This window comes from Pinus tabuliformis, chromosome 3_1 (assembly GCF_031772625.1).
Source record: "Pinus tabuliformis cultivar Carrire ecotype Pingquan chromosome 3_1, CPIR1, whole genome shotgun sequence".
Lineage (NCBI taxonomy): Eukaryota > Viridiplantae > Streptophyta > Pinopsida > Pinales > Pinaceae > Pinus > Pinus tabuliformis.
Window position 1 is genome coordinate 320,036,524 of NC_142301.1, and position 17,557 is coordinate 320,054,080.

Genomic DNA, 17,557 nt, shown 5'->3' on the forward strand with positions numbered 1-17,557 from the left:
ATCAAACAACAGCACTTCCAATCAGTTCTCCACCTGAAAACACTTCAAAACAGGCTTATTTTGGATCATGTCAGCTGCTTAACTGAGCTTCTGCGCTGTAATGCAACTGTCCCACTCTGTACCTGCGCTGGAAGTCAAAAGTAATGAAGGCTATCTGCGCTGGGCGAGATTGGCCAAGTGGCACAGTCATCCTGCAAGGTGTCAACTGCCCAGGAAGCTTCCAAACTGACACTTGGTTCATCAGATTTGCCTTGTGATGAGTAAGAGGTACTTGATCACCATGTGTAAGCAAGGATCTCCAAGTGGACTCAAGAACTGAAGATTAACTGAAGAGGGAGAGGACACAAGGCAGCGTCATGTCAGTCTCAAGCTGACTCATCCTCTCTTCTTCTCTCCTATATATAGAGCTCTTCTATGAGGTCTAAAGAGGGCTGGAATTTTGTATAAGCAAGGAGGTGCTGTTGGTATACCGCCAGGATTATTGGGTGATTGTTTTACTAGAGGTGAAGAGGAGAGTTCTTGCTGCCGAGGAAGTGTTGCTGGATTGGATCCAACATCATTGGTTGTAACTTCCTCTGGAACCCTGTTACTTTCTATCAATAAAGTTTGCATGTTCTCCTATATACTTGTTTTACATAGATGCTTTGTGTTTACATGTATATTTGATGCACCCTAATCCATGCTTCAGTTATGAGTACATGTATCTTGTAGTTCGCTCTCTTGTTTTGTGCAGGATCTGTATGTAGCTGGATCGGCTAGGAGAGCAAAGAGCTGGGAGCAGGATACAAAGAGAGAAGGACAAGGATCGACTAAGCGCAAGACACCAGGTTGGTTGACCTTCTTACTATTCTCTCTGTACTTTCATAAAGTGGAACATGAAAACTTTATCATTCAGTTGTTGCTAAAGACTGTCACCTTTAGAAGGGTTAGTGTCATCCGCATCGGATACTTTTCCCCACAACAAACTGGCGACTCCACTGGGGAGCCTAGTATCTTGTTGTTGTTTGTAGTATTTTGCTATTCATTTCTTGAAGAAAAGAGTACCAAATCGAAAAGCTTTTGACTATATCAAAAGCGAAGTAGAGGGACTGCTACTCTTGCTCCTTTGCTGAGCAAATTCAAGATTTAAAGAGCTAATCTACAGATGAATCTTTACTCTTTGTGATAGATCTTTATCCTCTTGATCATCCCTTAGCCTGTACTTGACCTATAGCTTTTTATTTCAGCAAATACAGTGCATTTTTGAGCTTTTTATGACCCGGAATTCTTAGCAGACGTAACTCTCGTAAGTCAGTGCAGGCTATCCACAGGCAGTCTGCATTACAGCGCAGGTGCTCCCTTCGGGAACTGCGCTGAGAGTGAGATTGGCAGACTAGAACCTGCGCTGGTCCAGTTAGCCCTTGTCTTGCTCAGTCTTCCTATTGTGTCTTGGCCCTGTTTGCACTTGTTTTTGGCTGATTGCTTGCTGGTCATTGTATTTGCTGTAGACCACTTCTCCTTGACTTTATTCCGCCTCAGTTGTGTGATGAAACTGTGAATGTTCTTTCAGTATTTCTTACTTCAGTTACAGTTTCCCATTGTGAAAAGCGAACCAGTATAGCTGTGACCTCTTAGATCCTGAACTGTAAAAGTGTCTTTGTGATCTTATGAGCTAGTTTTATTACTGTTCATGGCTGTTTGAGTTTGTTTGCTTTTCACTTTTATGGTTTGAATCTATACTTTTCCTGTGTTTAAACAAGTCTATCATAAGGTGTCTTTTTGATTGTGGACAAACTTGTTTATTTCTACTTGAAAGTTGATTCAAAAATCATACAACAGTTTCCTTTTGTTAGCATCAACATTAAGGATAACGAAAAGAAATACATGCATTGTGCATTTTGCATTTGACTGTGTGCTTGACGATTTAGGAAAATGTGCATTTTAGTGTGTGTTCTTTGATCTGTGGAAAAAGTTGTGTCTTTCTTTTCCCTCAAGTAGATTAAGGTTTTCAAAAGTTGAAAGATTGAAAAGATTTGCTTCTCATTCTTAGATTGCATATAGGAAGTTGTATATATACATCTCGTGGCGAACCTGAAAGGCAAACTGTTAAGAAAGATCAACATTAAAATAAACTCAATTTACATAACAACGCTTTGGAATTTAACGCAAACATCTAGAGGTCTAGGTAGAGACGTGTTCCGGCGTCGTTAAACATAGTGACTGTCGATCTCTACGAAGGTGGGTGATTCCTCCTGAGAGTCGGTGGCACTAACACGGACTTGAGCTCCCGCGTACCGTTGCGTATATTGGGAGACCCCTATAGGCTTTTATCCTTTATCCTTAGGAAACCATGTCGGCCGCCCTACTGATCGCGATGCAGTGAACACAGCATTCACGAAGATCGACCACCCGTACCGTAAAACGTATTCTGTGGTTTCGCGAAAGGTTTGGCACACCCTCTGCCTAGATCTCCAGAGCAGTTTCTTTTGGCCCTTTTCAAACTCTATAACTGAAAAGGTCCAACCGAGCATTTGTCACTTCGGGCTCGTTAATACATCGAAGGCGACTAGAGTCATCTTTAGCTTTTTCTCGACTCTTAAAACATGAAAAAGCAAGTTTGTGTCTAAAAGCGTCGTAAATAAAATTTATTTTAAAGCGGAACATAATCACCTGTTATTCCCACGTTGATCTTTCAGTTGAAAAGTATGGAGCCTACCAACCAAGGAAGTAACCTTGGCGGAAATCCAAATCCCTTCTCCTCTTGGGGAGATGTTGGTGCGCCTCATATGGCTACATTGTCGCTTCCAGGATTGACAATCGGCCTCCCTGTATGGCTCTTTTCAACTAATGTAGTCCAGATCGCCACTAATCCTGAGCATTCGAATCAACAGTCAGAACAATCTAGAACTACCCACCAGCCTTCCACTTCTTGTGATACTTCCTCTGATCCTTCATCTTCGCAAGGTAGAGCTGGCAAAAGTCAGCCTCCCAAGGAGAAGAAGGAAAAGAAGAAGAGAGAAAAGAAGCAGAAGGAGCCTCTGGCGAAGGCGACTGGGGGCAAGCAGAAGAAAGCTGACAAAAACCCACACACTGCACCGACCGGGCCTAAAACGCCATGTGTCATTTGCAAAGGGATCCACTTCCATCGTGATTGTCCTTGTATTCCCCGGATACTAAGGGACTGGTCCCCAAGGTTGCACAATCCGGTAGCATCAACCTCTGGTTGTCAAGTTGATTGCATTCCGTCAACTAGCGAGAGTGAAGGACGAAGAAGGGGACCAAGATCACCCTGTCTATTGTGTGAAGGTCATCATGCCATCCACAAATGTCCATTCTTAGATGAGGCCAAGAGAGTTTTGGAAGATCGCCCGGTGTCACCGGTGCAACTTCCTCCTGGATGCCGAAAACTCGCGCCTAATCCCTCGATAGTTGAAAATCCAGTTGAACCACTCAGGTGGTCAGCTGAAGTGTCGGTCATTGAGAATGAACCTACCGAATCTAGACCAGACGAAAATCTAAAGGCCGATACGGCAGTCGGCCCGGTTCTTCCTTCAGAGGTTCTATCGTCCAATGACCCCGTCATTGAAGACCCGTCTTCAAATGACACCGTCGCCGAAGAGTCATCTTCATGCGACACCCTCACTGATGAGAACAAGGATGACACCATCCAGGTTCTTTTCATCAGCACCGACTCAGATGAGCATCAGGGCAATGCGCCCATTCCTTTATCGCAGGAAGGAACATCATCAGAGTCGTATCCGGCCGTATATTCGGTCCCACCACCAAGCAACCTGGTTGTATCCTTTGATTGGAATCAACTAGGCAGACCCCGGTTACCAGCCAGTGTTCCATTCAGAATCATTGTCCAGATCTATAGAATGATTATGGCTGGTACTATCATTGATGAAGGAGCGTCTGTGAGTATCCTTTCCTCTGTTGCTTGGAAAGCACTGGGTTCCCCAGCGCTTTTACCTGAGTTGAGAAATCTCTCAGGTTTTGATAAAGGAACCAGTCGACCATTAGGGATCCTCCCCGATGTACCTGTTACATTGAAAGGGAAGACCGTCAGGATGAACGTGTTGGTAGTTCAAGGACCCTTGGATTATAACCTACTCCTTGGACGCGACTATATTTATTGCATGGGAGCGATAGTCTCCTCACTCTTTAGAGTAATGTGTTTTCCGCACGAAGGAAGGGTGGTCAAGCTCGTAGACCAACTTTCATTTCCGGGATCTCGCATCGCAAATAGTCAAATACCAATCCTAAATGGTCTGTTCACTCAAGATTCGCCTCCGCCCCTAGTCCTCCTTCCCGATGAGCGCGAGTAATTCGGAAAGAAAGACTAGGACCCAGGGGGCATGCACCCTGGTCTGCTTCGGGCAGAAGAAACTCCGGGTATAAGGAAGAATTTCCGCAGAAGAACATGACTAGTCCGTACCCCGTCCGAAGGAAGTGGGGTTGTTCTGGAATAATGATCTTTTGTTAAAGTTATGTGTTTGGGAATCATTCACCTTTGTCTAAAAAAGTGGGCAATGCCCAAGTAGGAATTCCCTTATTGTAACAAGTAGTCACCATCTTTAAATTCAAGCCTCGCCCATCGAAACATATGTTTTGAAGGATAAGCAGGGGCAGTCAACTAAGAAGGAGACCGTATTGTTGTAACAGAGGGTAACCATCTTTGGACAACCCAATGATAGACACCGCCGAAGAAAGAGATGGATTTGCGGCAGCGAATAGAACCACTCTTCGGATAATAAGAAAGAGGCAAGCCTCCCTCAATAATACCAATGTTTTATCTTTGAGTAGTGTTCTTCTATTGTCACAAATAGCTGTTTGTTCAAAGTGGGCCGACAGGAAGTCTGAGTACTGCGTAAGACCCCTTAAAATAACGAGAAGACAAGTATCGTTAACATTAGATTAGCAAGATGACAAATAAGTAAGAACACCCAAAGAAAAACAGAAGTAGGGGAGAGGAGGGGCAGCCTCGAAATTCTATCCTATACCTAGGGGCATGCAAACTTTCTGGAGTGCAAGCTAGGGGCGGTTATTTATCTGGTTTTAAGATTAGCCGTTTCCGAACTTGCATGAAAGAAAGCCTGTGGGGCAGAAGTAAAATTTGCCAAAAGTGAGCACAGCTGTGGTAAGGCATAAGCTCTATAAAAATTGGTCCTTACGAGAGGCGTTCTTCAAATGACTGGTATATCGAGCAGTTTTAGCATATAGTTCATGCTCGTTAAAAAATAAACGCAAATCCGAGCAGTTTTAGGCCTGAATTTAAGCTCGTTAAAAAATAGAAAAGTGTGAGCAAAAGTTTCCCCCAGAGTTCAAGCTCATGGAAAAAATGAACCGGTAAATGACCTTTTGAGATCGTAAATTCATCAGCCATAAGAACCTTGATCGTGTTTTCATCCATCACCTCCACTGTTCATTTGGTCGATCATTCACTTCCATTTGTGTGTTTACCTCTTTTGAGAAACAGCTGCGAAGAGTGATTTCACCTAGCCATCCTTGTGACACTGCCGTGATTGGAAAATTCCAACCTGTACCTGGAATCTGTAGCTATCCCTGTTTATCACTCGTTCCTCAAAAGACGAGTCTTCTTTCAGCTCTTTTCACTGACTCGTAAAATATGAAAAGTTTGCCGAGTTTTGGCCTTCCAGCTCGTTAAATGACCGGAACGCTATCCCTCCTCTAAATTTTAATCTTTTTGGACCTGAGGGATTATTGCACAAAAGGATCGAGCGCTTGTCTTGTTCGGCTCGTTAAAAGTACCGAACAGCCATCCCTTCTGTATTGTTTTATATTTTTTCGGACTTAAGGGATTTGCTGACGAAAAAGGAATTATGGAGTTAACTTTCTGTACCTTTTTAGACTCTCTAAAAATGAAAAGGACCGAGTTTTCTTTGTCGTTAGACTCGTTAAAATGATTAAATAGCGACAAACTTGTCTTTAGACGAGAACGAGTTTCCCTATCGCTAGGCTCGTTAAATCATAGCGATGGGCTTGCCCGAAGGGCAGGTTATAGAACAAGCATATGTTATCCTCCTCAAGCTTGACAAAAATAAAGAGGTACTGGTCAGAAATGACTGGGGAAAAATTGGGAGAACATCAAAGTTTAAAGGTAGCAAGTCACTCTTGAACATGACACTTTTCCTCCGTACCACATCGGGTTGGGTTGTTTCATTCACCGGTCTCATCGCCATGGTCCTCGCCAAACCATCCACATTTGGGGTAATGCTACCGATCCATCGCATCAGTGTCGTTATATGTTCAAGAGGGGTCATTCTGAAAGTGTCAACCGTGTCCCATCCACTGCCATACATTATCCTTCATCCATTCATGATCGCCACCCTGAATCATATGTCACAGTTTGTTTTCACCTCCACTAAAATCATTAGCTCCGTTCCGTGTCATTGATGTGGGATTCATTAAGGCCCTCCTTTGACGGATCGCTTCTTGTCGACTTCAGCTCATTATCCAATAAGTTGATCTAGGAACAACCCCATCAGTACTTTGAAGCTTGCATGCCTCAATGGCAAGTTTCTCACTTCCGGCGACAGGTATACATCAATGACCTTCGACCAGAAGATTTTGCGTGGCGTTCGACGCCAAGTCCTTTATTCACGCCACGCGAATTGTACTGCAGTACCTTGAGGGTCATTATCATTATCGGTGATTCCTCTCGCGCTTGTTAACGGTTTTTCATCATCGACTGGTAATCAAGCGATGTCTTTCCATGTTCGACTTCAGCGCAATTCTCACATGGATCGACTTGTACTTAGAGTGAAGATCGAACGAGTTTGAAGACCCCGGATCTAGTTTCATCCATCCGGGCTACGATATATATTCAGGAAATATAAAAGCATTTGCCATGTACATCATTGCAGCAGATGATCATCCTATTCAAAGGATGATAATTTCAGCAGAAAATTATTAGTCTACCTTCAGACGATCGTCTGTCATATGTACCAAAATGTATTTATAAAAGCTGAGCATGGGAATGCCCGCCTCAGCTAGATCATGAAAATAGAATGAAAAATAATGTATTGTATTGTATTGTATTACAGGGCGCCTCCTCAGCACTGGAATGAACTTCGGACCCTCTAGATAAAGCATTTCACCCGATAAACGGCCTCATACTTTAGGGGGCAACTGTTATAGACATTTTTGTGCCTCGCAGCATGGAGCATGAAATGTCGATAATTACAGGGATCCTCAGTCCCTAAACATGTTGTTCTTACCCCTAAAAGAACAAGGTCATCAAACAACAGCACTTCCAATCAGTTCTCCACCTGAAAACACTTCAAAACAGGCTTATTTTGGATCATGTCAGCTGCTTAACTGAGCTTCTGCGCTGTAATGCAACTGTCCCACTCTGTACCTGCGCTGGAAGTCAAAAGTAATGAAGGCTATCTGCGCTGGGCGAGATTGGCCAAGTGGCACAGTCATCCTGCAAGGTGTCAACTGCCCAGGAAGCTTCCAAACTAACACTTGGTTCATCAGATTCGCCTTGTGATGAGTAAGAGGTACTTGATCACCATGTGTAAGCAAGGATCTCCAAGTGGATTCAAGAACTGAAGATTAACTGAAGAGGGAGAGGACACAAGGCAGCTTCATGTCAGTCTCAAGCTGACTCATCCTCTCTTCTTCTCTCCTATATATAGAGCTCTTCTATGAGGTCTAAAGAGGGCTGGAATTTTGTATAAGCAAGGAGGTGCTGTTGGTATACCGCCAGGATTATTGGGTGATTGTTTTACTAGAGGTGAAGAGGAGAGTTCTTGCTGCCGAGGAAGTGCTGCTGGATTGGATCCAACATCATTGGTTGTAACTTCCTCTGGAACCCTGTTACTTTCTATCAATAAAGTTTGCATGTTCTCCTATATACTTGTTTTACATAGATGCTTTGTGTTTACATGTATATTTGATGCACCCTAATCCATGCTTCAGTTATGAGTACATGTATCTTGTAGTTCGCTCTCTTGTTTTGTGCAGGATCTGTATGTAGCTGGATCGGCTAGGAGAGCAAAGAGTTGGGAGCAGGATACAAAGAGAGAAGGACAAGGATCGACTAAGCGCAAGACACCAGGTTGGTTGACCTTCTTACTATTCTCTCTGTACTTTCATAAAGTGGAACATGAAAACTTTATCATTCAGTTGTTGCTAAAGACTGTCACCTTTAGAAGGGTTAGTGTCATCCGCATCGGATACTTTTCCCCACAACACCTGATGAATCACCACAAAGAGATTTTAACAGAACCTCAAATTGATAGAACGAGAGCCATACAGGAGATCTGCTCAGCTATTCCCAGCTTGGTCACTGAAGACCAAAACAAAGCGCTTATGAGGGCCGTGACCTTAGAAGAGTTGGAGGAAGTGGTGAAGGCAATGAAGAAAGGGACAGCTCCTGGGCCGGATGGCTTCACAGTGGACTTCTACCAGGCAAGTTGGCATTTCTTGGGACGAGAGATACTGGATCTAGTGGAAGAATCAAGGATAAATCAAAAGGTATGGCCTGCTCTTAATTCTACCTTTTATGCCCTCATTCCTAAGGGAGACAACCTAGAAGAGGCTAATGGCTTCAGACCTATAGCACTTTGTAATGTCATTTACAAAATGATCACTTCCCTGATTGCCAAGAGATTAAAACCCCTTTTGGACATTTTAATCTCGGCTGAACAAACAGGTTTTGTGGAAGGCAGGCAGATTCTTGATGGTCTTGTTGTAACTCAGGAGGTCATCCACTCCTTAAAAGTTAAAAAGCAAAAAGGAATGATGATCAAATTAGATTTATCCAAAGCATATGATAGATTAAACTGGAAGTATCTGGAAACTGTCCTGGAGAGATTTGGTTTTCACCAAAGATGGATTGCCTGGATCCACAACCTGATCTCCTCTCCTCACTTTTCTATCCTGGTTAATGGAAGCCCCTCAAAAACTTTCAATGCTTCTAGAGGGATTCGACAGGGAGATCCCCTGTCCCCATTTCTATTTATTCTAGCCGCTGAAGGACTAGGTCGATTCATCAAACAAGAAAGAGCAGCAAACAGAATCAAAGGATTGAAAATTTGGGGAAACAACCTGCCTCTGACTCATCAACAATTTGTTGACGACATTATGTTGTTTGGAGAACCAACGGTAAGAGAAGTCCAACATCTAAGGAGAATCCTGGATCTGTTTACAGAGGCCTCCGGGTTAGAAATCAATAAGGACAAATCTTGTATCTTCATCTTCAACACAATGGATCAGGTCAAGTCCCATCTAATCAGAATACTAGGATTCAAAAGGGGGGAATTACCTACTAAATATCTGGGTAATATTCTAGACTTCACTTCTAAAAGGGTGAAAAACTGGCAAGGGGTACTGGACAAACTAAACAACAAGGTTGCAAATTGGGCCTTCAGAGTTCTAAATATTGCTGGCAGAGTTGTTCTTGCCAAATCGGTCCTTCAGGCTATCCCTATCTACCCATTATCGATTATGGCTGCCCCAGCAGGGGTTTGTGCTAAAATCAGGGAAATCATAAGGAAATTCATATGGAGTGGATCTGAACAAAAGAAAAAATGGGCCCTGGTCTCGTGGAGTCAGCTAACAGAAAGAAAAGAGAAAGGAGGATTGGGTCTAAGGGACCCGGAAGTTCTTAACAGGGTCCTGGGAGCCAAGCTGTGGTGGAGATGGCTCAGTGGCGGAAATGATCTCTGGAAAATCATATGGAGGACTAAATACAGAATGCCAAACTCTCCGGTCGATGTCCTAAGGCAACAGGAAATCCCCAAAGGCTCCACTATTTGGGAATTAGCCTCTCAAAACAGAGATCTGATTGACAAACATACTTTCTGGGAAATCCGGGGGGGCACAGAGGCCAACTTCTGGGAAGATAGGTGGCAACAACGAGAAAGACTGAACAGTATTCAGAACCTCCTCCAGGTCCGTGGCAGAATTGAAGGAAACAGAACTAGTGTAAAAGATTATTGGAAAGTAAATGACTTGTCGGAGGGATGGAGAGTCTGGGAGGACCCGACAGAATGGGATCGGGAGCTTAACTCAGATCTCCAAGAACTTTACAGGAAAGAAATGGGATCAAGGAAAATCAGAGTTCGACATGGGAAAGACATCCTCCGGTGGGGGAACTCTATGAAGGGGACATTTACAACCAAAGAGGCTTATTATCTAATGGATTCGCAAAACAGAGGTGACAGGAATTTGGAATGGAAAACAATATGGGAAAATAACTGGTGGCCAAAGGTGTCCATTTTTGTTTGGTTAGCCTCAAAAAATAAAATTCTGACCTGGGATCGTATCCAGAAGAAGGGATTCAAGGGCCCTTCACGATGTTACCTGTGCAACAACGATGACGAGACCAGAGATCATTTGTTGGTCGGATGTCCTTATACAGAGAAGCTCTGGATGATTACCAAACGACTGTTCAACAGACCAGGATTCAACATCAGAGAATTTAATGAATTGGTTTTCCAGTGGAACAAGGAAACCTTCCACTGTAAGGTTGTCCAGAGGGCATGGAATCTTATATCTCCCTTTATTCTCTGGATGGTCTGGAAGGAGAGAAATAGAAGGGTTTTTCAGAATTCTGCTAAAGATCCAGAGGTAATTTGGGATCGGGTGGTCGAGAGTATGCGGGAAACTATCCTAGTTGATAAATGGGAGAGTGATGACTGGAAGACTAACCCAGAAGAACAAGATATTCTGAGCAAGCTAAATCTAAAATTGGAGATGGTTCACTTTAAATGTTCGGCTAGCCATGATATGCGAATTCAAAGCCCAGATAAGTTCACATACCCGAGAGATCACTTTGTTAAGCTAAACTTCGACGGGGCCTCGAAGGGAAACCCGGGCGAAGCTGGCTTCGGGGGGATTTTCAGAGACAACAATAACCAAGTAAGGTGGATTTTTGCAGACTGGGGAGGACAGATGACCAATAACGAGGCTGAGTTTTGGGCCTTGCATCAAGGATTACGAATTGCCATCAGGAATGGGTATACCAATCTGGAAATTACAGGGGACTCGAAGATTGCTGTGGACATGCTGAGGAGGCTCAATAACGGGCAGGGATGGGAGAAAGTCACCAAAAGCTGGCGGACTGCGGGCATTGTTCAAGAAATTGCAGGCATGATCAAACGCATCGACTACAGACTCATCAGTCATGTTCGTAGAAAAGGGAATCAGGCAGCGGATTGGCTAGCCAATTGGGGCTGCAGAGGACGTGGTAACACAATAGATAGTCAGTGGAGAGCCGTGGAGGGAAACAGGGAATGGAAGGAGTTGGCGGACTTAATTAAGGTTGATCATGATCACGCCACAAATGACAATGCACGGATCAGTGAGTTGGACTAACAGGGGGAAGTGGAGACCCCGTCTCAAGAACATGGTTCAATTGAGATTTGATAAAATCATCATTTCAGGCTGCAGGATGAAGGATCAGGATTTCGGTGACAGTACAGCGGCGGCGGGAGGAGGGGTGAGGCAAAAGTACACACAAGGCAAGATAATTAATGTCCGAACTATGAGAGGTGATGGTTGCGGTTCGCCTGACTTCACAACAGAGGGGATTAATAACGATATGATGATAGAGAGTAGGGGTTCACCGGAGAGTTACCGGCGGCATTCGAAAACCGGTCTAAATTGGTTCTCCGAGGCAAGGAATTCGATATATAATCAAAGATGGCCGATAGTGAAGGCATTTTGTGCGCTCCTAATTTGGGTAAGTGTGGAAGTTCCCATCGAGCGGCATCAGAGAACAACGATAATCCCAGGCAACCAGAGAACGAGGTGCGTCAGACCCTCGGACAATATGGAAACCAGACAGAAACTGAGACAAGTGGAGGAGCAACAGAGTGCAGGGGAGGAGAACAGAAGCCGAAAAGGCAAAGTCATTATGCAGGAGGAACCCCCTTTCAAAGTGTGGGAGGTTGAGGAGGACTCGGATGAAGACTCGATCCCGGTCGCAGTGAGTGAACGTAGGCGCCACCATAAGAACTTGGTTGAGGAAGGAAAAGAGCAGGTGAAGGCGGACCAGTCTGAATTACGGGATTCGAAGGTCCGACGCTACGGGATGAGGAAGCGTAGCTCAACACCTGATAAGGAAAAGGACCGGGATGGAAAAAGAACCAGAGGTCAGAGGGGGAAAGGGAAGGAGGAAGGGGAGACTTCCAGGTGCGGCCAGGGGAAAAGCAGAAAGCAGAAGGAGACGGTTAACCACAGAGTTCGGAGGGCTGAGCAGGCCTTCCTCCGTAATTCTAACCCGGCAGTGCGTAGGGTCATGCAACATCTTGAAGAGGAATCGCTTCAGGAGCAATCCGATGAGGAGATGGAAGAATGGGATTTTCTCCTCCACGACCCGGGTCATACCAGAGGGCGTATATCTTTATTCAAGCAGTCGCTTCACATCTATTGGGTGATGAAGGGGCTTATGGCCAAGGCGTTGGAACAAGTGGCCAAAGAGATGGTTAATCTGGCTAAGGGGGATCCAGACATCCGCAGAGAACTGCGCTTCCTTCGCATAGCAATGATAAAACAGGATGAGAAGTTGGATGCTATCCAGCAAATGCTGAATCGAGACCAGCCAGGGCCAGCGGAAGCAGCGAACCAGCAACCCGATGGCGGCAATGACTGATTTGAGATATGTTTAGAAACTGTAACAATTTTTTTGGTTATAGCTTTGTATATGTTAAAAATAGGAAAAAGTATGTAGTACAGAACAGTAGTTTTAGTAACAGTTTTAGTAAGTTTCAAGATTGCATAGTTTATCTAGCTAAGACTACCAGACAGTGGACCTACTATTTTTGGGCTGCTCTTAAAAACTATAGGTGGTGTTATGACCCGGTTTCCCCTAGAGGGCGGGCAGAAACTGTTTTTTGTATCGATGTAATGTTCTGTTGATCAAGTAATAGAATGAGATCCATCCTAGCTTACAAAAAAAAAGAAAGTACTCGGGCCCTTCACAAAAAGCACTTAAACAAGTCCCCTATGCAAGTATGTGGCAACAACAAGTGCAGAGGAAAAGTCATTGATGATTCTGCCTTCTATAGTCCCACATCCACACCTCTCACCTGATCATCTGATCTTTATTTGAAAAAATTTGTTAAATGCAAAATAGAGGTTGGAGGTTTTAAACGCTAAACAGCATGCAAGAGATCATAAAATTCATATAATAACCGTTGAGAACAAGGCTTTCGTAGAAAGAAATAAAGTTTTGAAAGAACAAGTGGCATTCCTACAGGGAGCTCTCCTCATAGGGAAGAAAAAATGGCAACGCATGAAGGCGGATGTGCAAAACATAAAGAAATCTATAGTGGAAAATACAGAGGTGGTGAATGCGAAACCATCCCAAGATAAAGGGAAAGTGGTTGCCCAAATAGACAACCATGAAGAGAAAACAAGAGACGAAAGGAAAAAAGATTCCACAAAAGTTTCCAAAACTTGGGCTCAAGTTATTAGCGATTCTGCTAATATGGAAGGACAAATAAACATTCAAGTTGACAACATGCAAGATAGAGAAAGCAAGGAAAGACAAAATAGAGAAGCAAACATAATTATTAAAAGGGTGAAAACCTATAGAAAAAATGAATGTACTATTGACCTTACAAGGGATTTCTTGAAAGACAAGTTGATATGGAAAGGACAAATATGCCAAGCATGGAGGGTGGGTAAGTTTAAGGGTGAGAGGACGAGGCCCATAAAATTCATCATGCCTAGCTTGCGTGATAAATATATCATTCTAATCAAGAAGCATCTCTTGAGGGGTTCTCATTTTTTTCTAGAAGAAGACTTAACTATACGACAACAAGAGGAAAGGAGGGAGGAAATGTTAAAGGTTAGGGAAGCAAGAGACGAAGGTAAGAGAGCATGGATTTATAAAGGTAAAGATGTGATAGCGTGATTTGGACCTCCTTTCAAAACAGAGCAACAAGATGGTAATAAAGAAGAGGAAACAAACTCTTCAACAGGAAATCAAGAAGCAAGGTAAGTATGGGAAAGCAGGGAGAAAGACTCAACTGTGAGTCTTTCATGTAAAAATAAATAAGAATCAAGTCATATCCAAGTTTCCTTAAGATTAGTTTGTTGGAACTGCAGAGGTTACCCATGGAGACGAGACCCTGAGTTAGGGCCTATTGCGGAAGATAGAGACATAATTTGCCTCATAAAAACACATTTTGAAGGATATTGGAAGATGGCAGCATGGAACAAAACAACAGGGAATGGAAAAGGACACGGGCGTATCATGGTATTAGTGAGGGAAAAAGAAGGTTGTCTCATTCAATTAGAAAAATAAGACTCAAATAAACAATTCAATTGGTTTAAAATATGTTAGATTTTAAGTTTTTGTGGTTGTTTCTTGGAGTAGCATGATCCAGATTATCCACAGTATCATGTTCAATCTGTTAAAAAATGGAAATCACATCAGAATTGCAGCATGCTATTTTGCGCCGCAAGTTTCAAAAATCTGCAAAAGTAGAGGGCTTGACCACAAAGATCTCTTTGCGGCCTTAAAGGCAGATATTGCAACATATTCTCAGCTAGGTGAAGCCTTATAGTGGGTGATTTCAATGCTAGGACTGCAAGTGAGCAAGCTAGCATTCTTTGTTATAAAGAAGACTGCAACCCTATTTGACTTACAGAAGAGAGTAATAATCAACGGGAAATGATTTCAGAGGAAAAGGGCTACAATTTCTTTGGTGAACAATTGCTTACTTTATGTGGGGCCTTCGATTTAGTCATTTGTAATGGTTTGAATAGATGGGCAAAGTCCAGTAATATCACTGACAATGGAGCAAGTGTAGTAGATTATGTAATTTGCTTGCATGGTTTGTGTGATAAAATGGAGGAGGTTTTGATCGGGGATTGACGTTGGGACTTAAAATAAGATCACAAGCTAATTTATTTAAGTTTCCCTTAGAATGGGAAAAATCAATTAGAGTAAAAAACTCAACGTGTTCAACAAAATTTCCCAAAGGGCAGAATTATTTTGACTCCATAAAATTGTAATACCTTCAAAATGACGCTAGATATGCTCTGCGAGGAGGAGAAAATCCCAATTCACAGCCTTCATAGTCACGAATTAACACATTTAATTCAAAGCGTACTTGTAGAGTGCAAAAGATCAAAAATTAAGAACTTCGAAACAAATTTCTTTCCAGTTAATGCTTGGTTTGACAAGGAATGCAAAAAGGCAAGGATAATGTGGAAAGAGTCAAAGAAGGATAACATAAAGCTCAAAGCTTACAAGCATATATTAAGAAAGAAAAAGGATGATTTCATGGTTTCAAGGAGTGAAGAACTAATCTTCCTTGGGAAAAATAATCCCAAATTATTTTGGAAGGGGCTCCAACTGAGAAAGATGCAAACTGAAAATAGTATTACTGCTTCTAAATGGTTTGACTATGCAAGAAAACTCTATGAGCAATATCCCAAGGTTGACCCTTCCCCCTTGGTCAACACTAATATTGAAATCTTCATGGTGCAAGAGGTAGAGATGAGTATCAAGAATTTGGGTGTTGGAAGAGAAAAATACTTAGTTGAACTCCAAGCAGAGTATCTAAAGTGGGGCTAAAAGATGCTTGCACCTCACATTACAAAAATTTTCAACAACATCATACAACATGGCTCCCCCATAGATTGGACAACGAGTATGGCAATGCCTCTTTTCAAGAGTGGTGACGTCAATAATCTCTCCAATTATAAGACCATAATGATAGACCCTTTGTTTGTAAAGTTATTTGGAATCATGCTAAGTGGGTAGAAGAAGACGATAAGCGTGCTAAAGGGCAAGCAAGTTTTAGACCTAAGCATTCCACAGTTGATTATTGTATAACTTTAAGGCACATCATTGAAAAATTTTGGGAGATAAAGGAAGAAGTCTTTTGCTGCTTTGTTGATTTCAAAAAAGTGTTTGACATGGCTCCTAGAGATAAGATTTGGAACAGAATGGAGGAACTTGGGGTTCCTAAACATTTGAGAGTAGTTGTGCATAGGCTGTATGAAGAGGTCAAAGTCAAAATTAGAATGTCAACACACATTTCTGAAAGTTTTAGAAGTGATATCGGGGTCAAGCAAGGTTGCCCACTATCTCCTACCATTTTTTGTTTATAAATCGACAAGCTTGAAGATTGGTTAAATTCACAAGGGGGTGATCGTATCTATTTGGGCAAGTTTGTTATAAGGCTTCTTTTGTATGTAGATGACCTTATTTTGATTGCTAAATCTGCACTTGGTTTGCAAGAGCACTTACTATCCCTTGAGCATTTTTGTAGAAGAGTGGGGATGCAAGTCAATATTAGAAAAATGAAAGTCGTGGTTTTCTCCAAAAAAGAAAACATAACCAAAATAAGTTCTTCTTTGAAGGCAACATTCTAGAAGAAGTTGCGGATTACAAATACCTTGGAATTGACTTCAATAAAAATCTAAGATGGGATGGTTGTAGAAATAAAAGAACTTTGGGGGCTTGGAAAGCATTTTATGCCTTTCAAAATAGATGTAGAGAGGCAGAGTTATGGGACTTGAAAACCACTCAAACTCTTTTTGGGCTTCTAGTGATTCTGGTGATTCTCTATGGTTGTGAATTGTGGGCCAGTAGTACATCTGACATGCAGTGGAAACAAAATGAGAAAAATTAGAAGTGTTTGATTACAAACAAATTCAAAATTAAAAGTGCAGTTCCTTATGCTATCTTGTTAAGTGAAACAGGCGCTGCTCCTATTGAAGCAATAGCTATGGTACGATTCATAAGGTATTTAAAAAAAATTGAGCAAATGGAAGAGGGAAGATGGCCTAAGGTTGTCTTTAATGACATATTGTGCAAAAGAAAAAAGACTTGGATGCAACAAAATAACAAATGGTTTAGTAAATGGGGTATTTTCTTGAACACGTGTCCCATAAATAGTAAAGAGATAAAAGCCTTTATTATGGATAAGTTCCACAAGTGTACTTGGGATAAGGAGCTAGGGAGAAAGAAAAAGTATTATATTGAAGTGTTTAATCCCACTCATAATCATCAACAAAAAGCATACATAGAGGCCAATATTTCTTGGAGAGCTAAAATTTTTATTGCTCAGTTAAGGACTAATTCTCATCAACTCCGTTGTGAAATAGGGCACTGGAAAAATCCAAAAGAAGCGTGGGAGGAAAGAGTATGTATTTTTTGTTCTTCCGGAAAAGTGGAAACAAAAAATCATTTCATTTTAGAATGCGAGGCCTTCAAAGACAACAGGGAAAGTCGTGTAGATATTTTGGCAGCTACCTCTTGGGATAATCTATTTAGCGAGGGGTTTGTCGAGAAGCTAGAAGCATTTATTGTGAGACTTCACAAGAAAAATGGTCGAATACATCAAGCAAATGAAGAAGAAATCTATCCCATTGGCTAATTTTAGCCTCGTGGATGTTAAAATATCTTTCTTTCTTTCTAATGATTGTAAAGATTCTATGGATGGTTAATAGTTGTGGGAATCCATTATAGATCATACAACTTCATGGTTTTTAATATTTGAAATGAGGCATCAAACTTAATTGTTGAAGTATTTTGATGATGAAAAATACTTACATACTTGCTTGGAACCCTCAAAAACTC